The sequence below is a fragment of the Eublepharis macularius genome, chromosome 14, assembly GCF_028583425.1.
Source record: "Eublepharis macularius isolate TG4126 chromosome 14, MPM_Emac_v1.0, whole genome shotgun sequence".
Classification (NCBI taxonomy): Eukaryota; Metazoa; Chordata; class Lepidosauria; order Squamata; family Eublepharidae; genus Eublepharis; species Eublepharis macularius.
This window is the reverse complement of record NC_072803.1, coordinates 68,995,473-69,008,468: the sequence shown is the minus strand read 5'-3', so window position 1 is coordinate 69,008,468 and position 12,996 is coordinate 68,995,473.

Below are 12,996 nucleotides of genomic sequence, written 5' to 3'. Positions count from 1 at the left end.
CTGTAGGCAGTCACAAGAGCAGCAATTGGAGAGGGGAGGAAGGCAGCAGGCTGCAAGGAACATCAGCTCAGCAATGTTCTTCTTCCCCAACTGCAGAGTCCATGAGGGTCAGTCTGGAATATCAGATGCTCATCCATGCAGTGCCCCTCCTTGCTTCAAGGACAACAGCGATGAAGCATTAATGTGACTGCCACCTTCACAAGGACAGCCTTGGAGCATTGTGGACTTTTGTGAACTCAATGAAATAACCATAAAGATTAAGTTTTGCTTTCTGAATAACTTGAGGCATCATTTGTAACTAGAGACTAAGAGCCAAGCTACAAGTGACGCCTGACACAGGTTGGACACTTGTCAGCTTCCCTCAAGTTTTGATGGGAAATGTAGGCGTCCTGGTCTTGCAGCTGTAATGGAGAGCCAAGCTGCAAGACCAGGATGCCTACATTTCCCATCAAAACTTGAGGGAAGCTGACAAGTGTCCAACCTGTGTAAGGCGTCACTTGTAGCTTGGCTCTCAGAGCCAAAACAGATGAGACGCCCGATGCAGGGAGGACACTCGTCAGTTTCCCGCAAGTTTCCATGGGAAATGTAGTGAGAAAGAACCTCTGCCAGGGAGAAGAGGGAGAGAATCCCCCCTCTCCCTGGCAGAGGTTCTTTCTCTAGGGTCTCATCTAGTCTGCTTGGCTCCCTCTCGCTGCTGCCACCATGCTCAGCTCCCAAGTGCATTTAGGGGAGCAAGGGGAGCATGCTGGCAACAGCGAGAGGAAGCACGCTCCCTTGCTCAGGAGCAAAGTGTGCTGAGAGCGGTGAGAGGGACAGGGAGCCAATTTTGCTGGCTTGGCTCCCTCTCCCTGCTGCCAATGTGCTCAGCTCCTGTGTGCATTTAGGCGAGCAAGGGGAGCGTGCTTCCTCTTGCTGCTGCCAGCACACTCCCCTTCCTCCCCTAAATGCACTCAGGAGCTGAGCACACTGGCAGCAGTGAGAGGGAGCCGAGCAGACTAGATGAGACCCTAGAGAAACAACCTCTGCCAGAGAGGGGGAGGGGCGGTTCTTGCTTTTCTCCCTGGCCGAGGTTCTTTCTCACTACATTTCCCATGGAAATGTGCGAGAAACTGACGAGTGTTCACCACGCATCAAGCGTCTCATCTGTTTTGGCTCTAAAACAGCGGGATGGGAGCCCTGTGCCGCTTTAGTGACCAACCAGATTTTCGGGGTGTAAGCTTTCCAGAGTCAGAGCTCCCTTCTCTCTGCAGGTGCCAGTGGACTCAAATCCTGCTATTCTACAGCAGACCAACACAGCTACCCACCTATTTGCCTTCCTTGTGAAAATGGTCCATGAGTTGCGTCTTCTTGTTCCCTCTCTTCACAAGTTTTAAGAGCAGGAGTTTGAAAAAAACCCTTTGATATATTCATTTGAGTATCTGAGGGTTGAGGATTCTTCAGGAGATCGGCAAAAATTTGCTTGTCTAAAGTTTCTGTTGGTACAATTTCATTTGCTGAATCTTTGCTTGAAGAGTTGTCAGCTTATAGACCTTGCTTGCCAGCTGCTTTGAGAAAACATGTAGGTTGGACCCAAGTAAATCTTTTAACCCCCACACCCCTGTCATTGATTGTAGCCTATTAAAAGAGTGTGGGTCAGGGGCAAAGTGTGTCTGAGTGGGTCAGACTGTAGTTTCCAAACTTCTGATCAGTGTTGATATTTCTGGCTGTTGTACATTCTAGACATGTTGTTGCTTGTTCCTGTTCACCCACCCTGTTTGTGTGTGGTGTTGGGTAGGCCAAGAACACACCCAGCCCTTCCCAAATCCAGTGTTTAGGGGAAGGTCGGTGGTGGTGGGTGGGCTATCTCCCAGGAAAGCTGGTTCATCTTTTCTGATCCTTTCGTTGAGGAACTCTTGAGGAACTTTTGACACTCTCTGTCCCAAACACAGTGTGGAAGCCACACCACGTTCTTACAGACTTACAGTGTCTTTACCCTATTCATCCTCAAACCCAAATGACGAGATCTCCTGGAGAGTGAGCAGCACTGGAAGCAGAAGTGCAAGAGAACACTTGAGTCCTTGAGGCATGCCTTTACAATCAAGATCACCTGTAAATCATTTTCAAAATATACTAATTGTTTTAAATGTGCTTAACTACGGTTGGCCACAAATGCAGATCTTGCAGACCAATTTGTATAGCAAGCTAGGCCAAGTGAAAAACATGGTGGATTGTGAAAAGCTCCAGGAGAATCTCTTTAAATTGGATGAGTGGGCAACAGGGCTGCCAGGGACCTGGAGTCCCTTGACAGGAGATGCCCAGATCCCTGGACTCTCCCGGTGGGGGATTGGGAGCGGGCACTTACCCCGGCTTCCTTCTTCGCACATGCGCTCCCAGCTCACATGATGACATCACTTCCAGGAGTGCTGTCATCACGCGGGGTGCCCCCAAGTCAAAGGAGGCCCTTGTCCTCGCCAGCACGAGCTGCTCTCACCATGGCCGTGGCCCGCTCTTGCTGCTGCCGCTGCCACCCACTTTCACAGCGTGGGAGTGCACCCCTGCTTGGGGGAGTGCCTCACTGCCCAAGGAGGGGGTGCCTCAGGGAGTGCGTCCCCCCCACCAACCAAGTAAGTGGGCACAGGGGGGAAGGGTGGGATCGGGGGATCCTCTGCCCCGAGTTGGGGAATGGGAACCCTAGTGGGCAACAAGGTGGCAAGTGAAGTTCAGTGTAGGTAACTGCAAGGCAATGCATGCTGGAATTTTAAAAAATCCTGATTTTCAATATATGTTGATGGGGGGACTGAAATGTGTTATGGATATAGCTAGAAATATAGGATAACTGTTGCTACATTTGACCAAGAAGATCAAAGAAGATGTCTTTGCACACAGAAATGGGGCTAGCCTGGCCTTGTAGCTAGACATGCCACAAAGAGAGTCTAAAAGCCTAGAATAGAACAATCTTGGCGAGAGGCATCAAACAAAGGAGTAACACAGTTGCATTGCCTTGTGTAAATTAGAAGATCGTTCTAATCTGTATCACTAAATACTCTGTGTTGAGGTCCAGGTCTGGAGAGTGTCTGAGAATGACAAGAATGCCCAACTTAATAGAAGCCGAAGGTATAACTCAAGGGTGGGTGTATTGGTTGAAGGCCAAAAGACAGTCATATGTATGAGAAACTTGTAATCACTAATTTTACATAGACTTTGTTAATATGTAGCAAAGATGAACTAATACTTTTTATATCGTTTAAGAAGATGTTTCAAATATAGCAAGGATTTGAACTTGAGACTTCCGGATCCACTCTAACTATTGGGGCTGCCAAGTGGACATGCAAGAATGGACTGCTTTCTATAGTTCCCATGTATAGTTATTTCTCCACTTGCATTATCTGAGAGACGAATAATAATAATTTGGGCTATCAAAGAAATTTTACTTGACATCTAAACATTAAATATATACGAATGTTAACTGTATATATTGTAATCAGGCCTTTTTTTCAAGGGAAAGAGGTGGGGGAACTCCTGGGAGGAGGTGGTGTGCCTCTCAATACATGTGCATACGTGCAGTGCGTGCGGGCTCCCGAGACTGCATGATGACGTCAATTCTGGGAAGTGACGACATCATACAAGTGTGGCTGCCCAAGGAGCACTCTTGTGCTCTGTGGGGCGGTTTCGATTCGGCCTGGAATGGACCGCTCCACTGTGGTGGAGCACTGCCCCGCCTGGCAGTAGAATGGGCTGGAATGGGCTGCTGCCATATGGGAGAGCACTCCCCCTCCAGGCAGTGGCCCAATCCTGGCCGTTTCAGGCCTGATTTTGGCCATTTGGGGCCTGAATTGGGCCAAGAATGGCTGAAAGGGGCCCCAAACAGCCATGATTGGGCAGCTGCCAGGTGGGGGAGTGTTCTCCCACCCAGCAGAAGCCCAATCTCGGCCATTTTGGGCCTGATCCAGGCCATTTTGGGCCCAAATTGGGCCCAAAATGGTCAAAAGGGGCTCAAAATGGCCAAGATTGGGCTACTGCTGGGCAGAGGAGTATTCCTCCACCCGGCAGAGACCCGATGCTGGTCACTTTGAGCTCAATCCTGGCCATTATGGGCCTGAATTGGGCTCCAAATGGCCAAAGGGGCCCAAAATGACCAGGATTGGGCCGCTGCCAGGCGGGGGAGTGTTCATTCCCCTGTCCAGCAGAGGCCCGATCCTGGCTGTTTGGGGCCAGATCCTGGCCGTTTGGGGCCTCCTTTGGACATTTTAGGCCCAATTCAGGCCCCAAATGGCCAGAATCAAGGCCAAAATGGCCAGGATCAGGCCACTGCCGGGTGGGGGAGGGTTTGCCCACCTGACAGCGGCCTGATCCTGGCCGTTTCAGCCCTGATCCAGGCCGTTTCGGCCCCTATCCTGGCCATTTTGGGTCCTAAATGGGCCCCAAACAGTCAAAATGGCACCGAAACAGCCCGGATCGTGGCCGATCTGGCCTAGAACGGGCCGCTTCTGGGTGGAGGAACCCTCCCCTACCTGGCACCAGCCCTATCCTGGCTGTTTTGGCCCTGATCCACGCCATTTTTGTCCTGGCAAAAATGGAGTAAGCTCATGAGACTAGCAGCCTTTCAATAAAGTTCTTTTACTGCCTGCAGTGAAGTCTTTTGAGAGTTGCTTGGAAGATCCTTACAGATTGCCTGGACTTGGGCCAAGCCCATTGTCTGAGCACCTAGAACTTGATGGGTCTCTAATAAAGTTACTTCAACCAATACACCTGTGTGAGTGGTGTGGAGGACTTGGGGGATCTGCCTGCCAGGGACTGACAGTAGGGATGAGACTATCACTTTAAAACCAGCGGATAAAGGGGGGGGGGGCTGTTGTATTAAATACTACGGACTATCTCAAAGAAATTGATTTACAACTTGCTAACAGAGATAATTATAAGCCGTTAGCACGGGATCCTCTCCCGGAAATTCAGCGGATTATTAAGATTGTGTTGGAGGAAGCCCTATTAGCAGGAGACCTTGATGACAGGACTGTTAGAAGCTTAATTAATGATACTCCTAGGACTCCAGTCTTTTATGTATTACCAAAAATACATAAGAATATCACACACACACATGGACGCCCTATAATATCTGGTACCAACTCAGTACTAGAACCATTAGCCTTTTTTTTTAGATTATATATTACAACCTGTGACGAAATGGTTACCAGGGGTGAAATGAGTGCCAGTTGCTGTTAATCTGTCTTTAAAGAAAGGGGAGGAAATGTTCCCCATGAGGTCTGATGGGCTGTGGGGCCAGGGAGGGGCCTGCAGGAGTCTTGGTGTGGGACGCCCTTCTTTCTGGACTACAACTCCCAGCTGCCCCGGGCCAAGAAAGCGCGGGAAAAATAAAAGGTGGAGGGCTGGGAGGCAGCAGAAAGGAAATAAAAGGGAGTCACCTTCTTGGTTGAAGAAGGAGAGGCTCCTGCTGCTGGGTGAAACCAGGTTGCCTAGGCCCTATACGTGGAGGGCCTGGGAGGCAGCAGAAAGGAAACAAAAGGTGAACCTTCCCTAAGGACCCCCCCCCCTTTAAGGTAGAGTAGGGAACAGTGTGTCAGGGAAAGCAGACGGCGGTTCTCTTCAGTTTGATTTTCTGCCCTATGAGTTCTGAACAGGGGGGTCTACCCCTATGTGTTGTACCTTTACCTGCTTGTATATAGTGCTCTGTATATAGTTAATAAATTATACTTTTTTGAATATAAAGAACCTGGTGGTGCTATGACTACGTAAGCTCCCCCACTTGGCACGCTACAGGGAGGGAGGGAGCCCAGGAGAACTGATCAGGCCAGACCTTGGTGGGTTGCCAATTCTCCAGGGCCCACCCAAAGGTTGGGGAATTCACATCCCCAGTAAGGAACCTCAGCCAGAGGGGTCTCACTGCCCCTCAGTCAGGCGGTGTACAATTCAGTGAGTGGTGGCAGCGACGGAGAGTGTGAGCCACGCCCACCAGGGACGGTGGGAGGCGGATAGCGGGGCTAGCAGGCCATTGACGGCGGCTCAGTTGCCCGGATTGAGAGCCAGCGCCCGTTCCGCCACACAACCTATGGTACAGAAAACTAAGACTTACATCAAGGACATGACTTCTTTTATAAAATCTGTAGAGGAATTAACTCTCCCTAACAATGCCTGCCTCATGACTATGGACGTGGAGGCTCTCTACACGTCCATTCCTCATGAGGAGGCTAGACGCGTAATTGAACATTACCTTGGGTTTAGATCCGCACAATCACCACCCACGCCCGTGTTACTTCGTCTTCTGGATGTGATTCCTGAACGGAATTGTTTCCATTTCTGCAGCCAGTTTTTCTGCGGGTCATGGGGTGTCCGGCGGCTCCCAGCATAGCTAACTTTTACGTGGCAGTCCTTGAAGACTCCCTCTTTTTTAACCCCTCTGTCAACCCCCTATTTTTAACAGATGATATTCTTTGGCAAGTATACAGATGACATTTTCATTTTGTTAAAGGGGCAGGACTATGCTAACGGCTTGGGTAATTGGATGAACATGTAGACAGGAATATAAAGCTTACTTGGCAAGCTCACGTCCAATGTATAAATTTCTTAGATGTAGTTGTTTATAAATGTTTGGAGCATAAATTAGGGGTAAGACCCTCTAGAAAAAGCACAGATAGATGGGCATACTTACACTATACCTCCTTCCATTCAGGTAGCCTAAAGAATAACATCCCACTTGGACGATTCCTCCGGATTAAACGTAATTCTTCAGTGGAGACAGATTTTCAGAGGGAAATGGAAAGGATGGGAGAAGCTTTTACCACCGGGGCCCACCCTAAATATGTAATTAACAGGGTTAAGATTTGAGGCACCCACACTCATAGAGAATCACTTTTTATACCACAAAATAGGGAGGAGAAAGAAAATATTAAATGGTCTATTTTTACCACCCTGGCACCACAGATTTCTAAAGTAATTAAACAGAATTGGCATATTGTTCAGAGCATCCTGGGTTGGGAAGACCCTCCTACTGTGGGATACAGATGCACCAGTAATTTAAAGGACAGGTTGATACATTCTGACTTTAAGGAGAACACAACCAAACAACAATTGCCACAGGGGCATTTTGCCTGTGGCCATTGTAATGTATGTTTGTTGTCTGTGAATATTAATACCATAAAAAATCCAAAAACAGGAAGACCATTTTTCACTAAACAGTTCTCTACCTGTGCCACACCCGGGGTAGTCTGTGTAATAGTGTGACATTGTGGACTTATGTATGTGGGTAGCACCTTACGTCCTGTAGAGATTAGACTCCAGGAACATATTTCTAAGATTAGAAATTGTGTGAGTGATGCTCCATTAGTACAGCACTTTTGTCAATTTCATCAGCAGGAACGCGAGCTCAAATACTCTGTGTTACACGTCTTGGAAACGAACCAGCAAGTGTCTTTGCAGAAACTTTTATTACAGATTGAAGCACAATGGATTTTTAGGGTTGGGAGCCTTGCCCCTATAGGTCTGAATCAAGAGATAGGTTTTACTGCATTTTTGTGAAATGAATTGATGTTTGGCATGCCATTCAGTGGATATCTCTTTAAGCCTCCCTTAAGTGTTTAAATGGTCAATTGGGTATATAAATATAGTTCAAATGCATATCCATGTTATAGCACCAATGCACGCAATGAATTGAATACTATCAGATATGTATTTTAATTATTTATTGGTTTGGATTGGATACAGATATATTGTGATATTTACCTAATTCAGATATATTGGTTAGTTGGGGAAGAACATTCCTATTAGGATTGGATGTATGAGAGTTTTTGGTTTACAGTGTATGCTTATATAATAATTTTGCACTAATTGCATTTGCACTTTAAAATTAAAAATCTATAAAAAATCTCTGTCACTTACTCGGGTCTCTTGGAACTTTGTGTCCCCTTGGGGTTTATGTTCCAACCCAACCGGCCAGGAGATCAAGGCACCCAACTGCAGCAGGACCAGCACCCCCTCCCTCCTCCAGATGATCAAGGGGGCCAAGCGCTGGCACAGCCACCAGACCAACCCGTTTGCCCAGCTGGAGCCCCGGCAGGGCTGGTCCCAGGGCCTCAACCCCAACAGCCACTGGGGCTACGTAAGCTAGAAGCCTGTTTTGATGGAGACCCTGAGGAACTGAGGTACTTCCTAGCGCAAGTTTTTGAGGGCATGGGGCCCCACTTTTCCAGGTGAAGCCAGCCAGGTGAGTTATCTGGGTTCCCGGCTGGTGGGAGCAGCAGCAAAATGGAATGTGACTCTCTACGCGCCCAGAGCCCCAGAACTCTGGAGCGTGAGGGCCTTCATGCGCGCACTCAGAGAGCAGTATGAGGACCCCCTTGAAGAAGAGAGGGCGCAAACCAAGCTGAAACGCACGAGGCAGGGAAACCACTCGGTGCAAGAGTTCGTGGCAAAGATCCGAGCGTATGCAGCCAAAGTGTGAGACTAGACTGAGTCAGTGAAGACTGAGTTCCTCCGTGCCTTCTTGAACCCAGACATGGTGGCCAAGGCCATGGTCCCAGACGACCCCCGTGTGCCCCCTCCTAGGGCGGATTCAACTGGCGTGCGAGACTGAAAATAGGGAGCAGGTCGTGACACATCAAGCGAGCAAACAGCAATGAACCGCAGAGTACAGAGGGGGAGATAAGCCCCGTCCCAAAGGGCTGACCACTCCAGCCAAAAAGGAGGGAGTGAAACAAGGCCTGTGCTTAAAGCCTGGGGGCGCCGGGCGCTTTGCTGCAGAATGCCCTGGTGTGAAGAAGGCTCTCCTTGCGAGAAAGACGGGACCCAAGCGAGGTTTGCCTGGCTGCCCTAAGCCAGGAGGAGCAGCATCACAAGCCAGCGAGCACGCGGCGGCGGCAGGAACGAGCGGACGACCCAGGAGTTTGGGGGGCATCATCCAGCAGCGAGGGAGAAGAGGCGCAGCCGGTGGGAAACGGCAGAGACCAGCTGTGAAGGGCACCAGCCAGCAGGTCCGAGAGGAGCCCGTGCCACCTCCAGTGAGGCCAAAAGGAACTTTATTTTTTCTCCCCATCACCCTAGCGCACCTGCGACAAGGGACCCCTATCAGGGGTCGAGCCTCGATTGATTCTGGGTGCAGTTGAGATTTGACTGCCCCTGCCCTAGCCACGGGTGCGACTGGGTCTTGACCTGGTGAAGCTGCCAGAGCCTCTCAGGTTTGACCAAAAGGACAGGACCCCCATGAAGGGCACCTCCTGCACTTACGAACCTGAGTTGACCCCAGTGGGAATGGGGAGTCACTGGGAGGACAGAGCTTTTGTAGTAAGCCCTACTGCGAAATTCCGTGCGGTACTGGAAGTCCACTGGCTTCATAAACCATGATCCATACGTACAGTGGAAGAGGGGTCGATTGTGTTTCCCAGCTGAGGATTGTCAGAGACACATGTGTGGAACCCGAAATGGGGTGCCACCTCCCCCTCCCATGCCTGAAACTGTGTGCCTCATTAGGGAGGAAATCCAAGAAATCCCCCCTGAGTGCCAAGATCTAAGCCGGGTCTTCGAGGAAGGGGTGGCTGATGAGCTCCCCCCTCACAGAGCCACAGACTGCCCCATTGGATTGATCCACGGGCAAGACCTTCCCAAGAGGAAGCTGTACTCCATGAGCCCTGCTGAACGAGCGGAGCTTCACAAGTTCATTGACAAAAACCCTTAGAGGGGTTTCATTTGGCCCACGAGCTCCCCCCGCCCGCCACTGCCCCAGCTGGTCTCTTTATTGCTTCCAACTGGGAAAGAACACTTACAGAAGGAGAGCAACAGGTGGTAGTCCCAAGGGTGTAGCTTGTGCTGGTTTGTTTGGTTTGACTCCTTTCCCTGGGTCTGCTGGGCTCTGCTGGTGAACGGAGGCTTGAGTGGGCCGGTGTGTGTTTCCTCTCATCCCTTCCCCCCTTTCTCCTGGGGCTGCTGAGCCACCCGGCTTCTGAGGAAGGTAAGTTACCTCACTTGAGTTGGGGGTGGGTTTGCAATAGCAATGGAGTAGAAATTGCCTCACACACGTCGGAGTGAGAGATCTGGAACTAACAAACAGGACAAGCAAATAGGGAGTTTTGTCTGCAAAGCATGAGGGGAGGGTGGGAAAGTCTGGTCAGCTTCTTAGAGGGTTGTCCCATTTTCCTCACAACAACTCTGCAAGGTAGTTTAGCCTCAGGGTTGTTGTGAGGATAAAATGAAGGAGTAGAGAACGATGTAAGCCATTCTGGGTCCTCTTTGGGGAGAAAGGTAGAGTATCGATGAAGTAAATAAAACAATGGTCTGCGCTGCTCAGTGAGGAGGGAAATGCCACTCCATGTTAGCGTTGCCAACCTCCAGGTGGGGCCTGGAGATCTCCCAGAATTAGAACTGATCTCCAGACTACAGAGCTCAGTATTCCCTGGAGAGAATGGCTGCTTTGGAGGGTGAGCATGATGGCATCATCCCCCCCTCCCCGCTGAGGTCCTTCCCTTCCCCAAACCTCACCCTCCCCAGGCTCCACCCCCCAGTCCGTGAGGATTTCTCAAATTGTGGGTGACAACCGTACTCTTTCTCTGTTCAGATGAGCTCTTCTTTATTATACTGAAGCAACACATACCTTAAAATGGTGATGTGAAGAAGCGTGGCAATGGGTCTGTGTTGTCTGGTTGCCTGCTCATTCCTCTTCGGCGAGCCCTGCTCTTTGTGCCCTGCCTGCAGAGGTCAAGTGGACTGCATCTGCAGACAGGGCTTTTTGATTGCACCTCTGAGTGCTTACCCGGGTTGGACACTTGTCAGCTTCCCTCAAGTTCTGATGGGAAATGTAGGCGTCCTGGCTTTACAGCTTGGCTCTCCATTACAGCTGCAAGACCAGGATGCCTACATTTCCCATCAAAACCTGAGGGAAGCTGACAAGTGTCCAAACCGGGTCAGGCATCACTTGTAGCTTGGCTCTCAGTACCCACTTTAATGTCCTTTAGGGGCCAGGGCCTGTAACTGAACAATTCCATCTTTTAAAGCTGTTTTTATGTTTTGCTTCTAGCCAGGAGCTGTTTTACAGATCTCATTTTACGTTTCTGAATGCTGATCTATGGCTTGTGTTATTAATGAAAACGGTAAGGCTATTTATTCTATTGCAATGTTTTTACTTTATGAAGCACCTCGAGTAGGGTTACCAGTCCCCCAGTGAGGGTGGGGGATCTCCTGCTCCCACCTCTCACCTGGCCGGCTGGGGTAAAACATGCTGGAATGAGCCTAGAAACCACACAACGTGCTTCTGTGTGCTTCAGAGCACTTCCATGTTGAGCTGGGAATGACATAATTCCTGGTGTGATGCAGAAGCAAAGGGTCATGCATGGGGCTGATTTGGCAACAATTGTCCCCCCCCCCCACATCTATTTTTATCAAATCAGCACCGGTGCAGGACCCATCACTTCCACGTTGTGCCAGGAATGATGTCATTTCCAGCACAATGCTGAAGTGCTTCGGAGAGTGTTCTGCATGCACACAAGATAAGTCCTCCCATTGTGCCCCCCCACAACCCCCCTGACCCCCACTTCCAAGAACTGGGGTGCTGGCAGCCCTAAATGTCCAAGTTCTCTGGAGAGTCAATGTTTCAGTGTTCTATGAAAAATCAATGAACAACCTTTAAAAGTATTATCAGGTCAATTTGAATCAGCAGAACGCAGTTTTTATTTCACAGCATAGACAGCTAATGCCTGCAGATCAACGTGCTACTGGGCACAGGTGTGAGGGGCCTGTTAAATCATTGGCGACCCAGGAAGGTGGCACAAGAAGTGGTGCCTTACCAAAATATACCAGTCATTTTCTTATACAGGCCCAGAGCAAACAAGTTGCCCCAGACAGCCACTGCCTGCTAGTCTTTCTTTTCATTGTATGAAACAACAATAATTGTCCTGTATGCCAGCATACCTGCCAATATTGTGTTATGCATTTTGTGCTGATCATAAATGTTTGTTAAGGTTGTATTCTGTATTTTGTATAACCCATCTGAGAGTGTGTCAACTGCTAACTTGCAATGCACTGAGCCTGTGGGGGCTGTCTGTTATCTATCGCAAGTATTAACTTTCACTTCTGGAGCAAGTGTCCTTGGATGCCAGCTGCGGGCAGCGAGTGATGTACCTTTTCTCAGAGACTGCGCTTATTTCATTCTGTACTCTGTCTAGCCTAAACTAATCAGTTCCCATGTACCTCTTTGGGGTTTCGCGCCAGAATGTCAACGGATCCAAAGGGCGGGAAGTTTCCCTATAATTAGTAGTGTCCATTTTTGAATAGTCACTTCTGCCAATTGCTACCTGTGAGTGAACACCTTAGATCTCTAATAAAGTTGATTCAACTGGGGACCTAACTGCCAGGGACTGACAATAATGATGGCCCATCTTACAGGGCAGTTGTAAGTGGCAGATACGCACTTTACATAGAATAATTATGTATTTGGTTACCTAATTTTAAGCTTTTTGTCAGTAAATTGCCCAGTCAATGGCACAAATCAAAATGTCAGCAAAATTCACACAATTGCCCAACCTAAAACCAACACAAAGAAACCACGTGTGACAACAGTGGCAAAACCTAACAGCTCCATTTTAAAAGGCTGTGGTGAACAAAGTGGTCTTGGCCTGCAAGGGGATGGCAGCCAGTGAAGAAGGGCTGTGGGGCTTGTGAAGCAGGCGGGAAACACTTGAGCAGTCCTGGCTTTTAGTGTTAGGCACGTGACTCCCTGCAGAGAGCAGGAGAACGGGGGGGGGGGGAGCCCGCCATAACAGCCTTACCGAAGGGGTGGCCATGAGAAGGTGTTCTTTCACCACAAGAGACGCTGCTCGCACCTCTCCTCATAGCCTCCAGCTGATGCTGGCTTCCGAGAGCTCTGTCGAAAGAAGAAGCAAATAACAAGGACGTTTGCTCTCCTTCATAAGTAATAGATTCTGGTGGGAATGAAAAGACCATGGGCTGGTTTTTGGCAGCTGCGCAGTAAACGGCATTCTCTTGCTCCGGTGGAGGAAGCTGTTCGAACAAGAACAGATG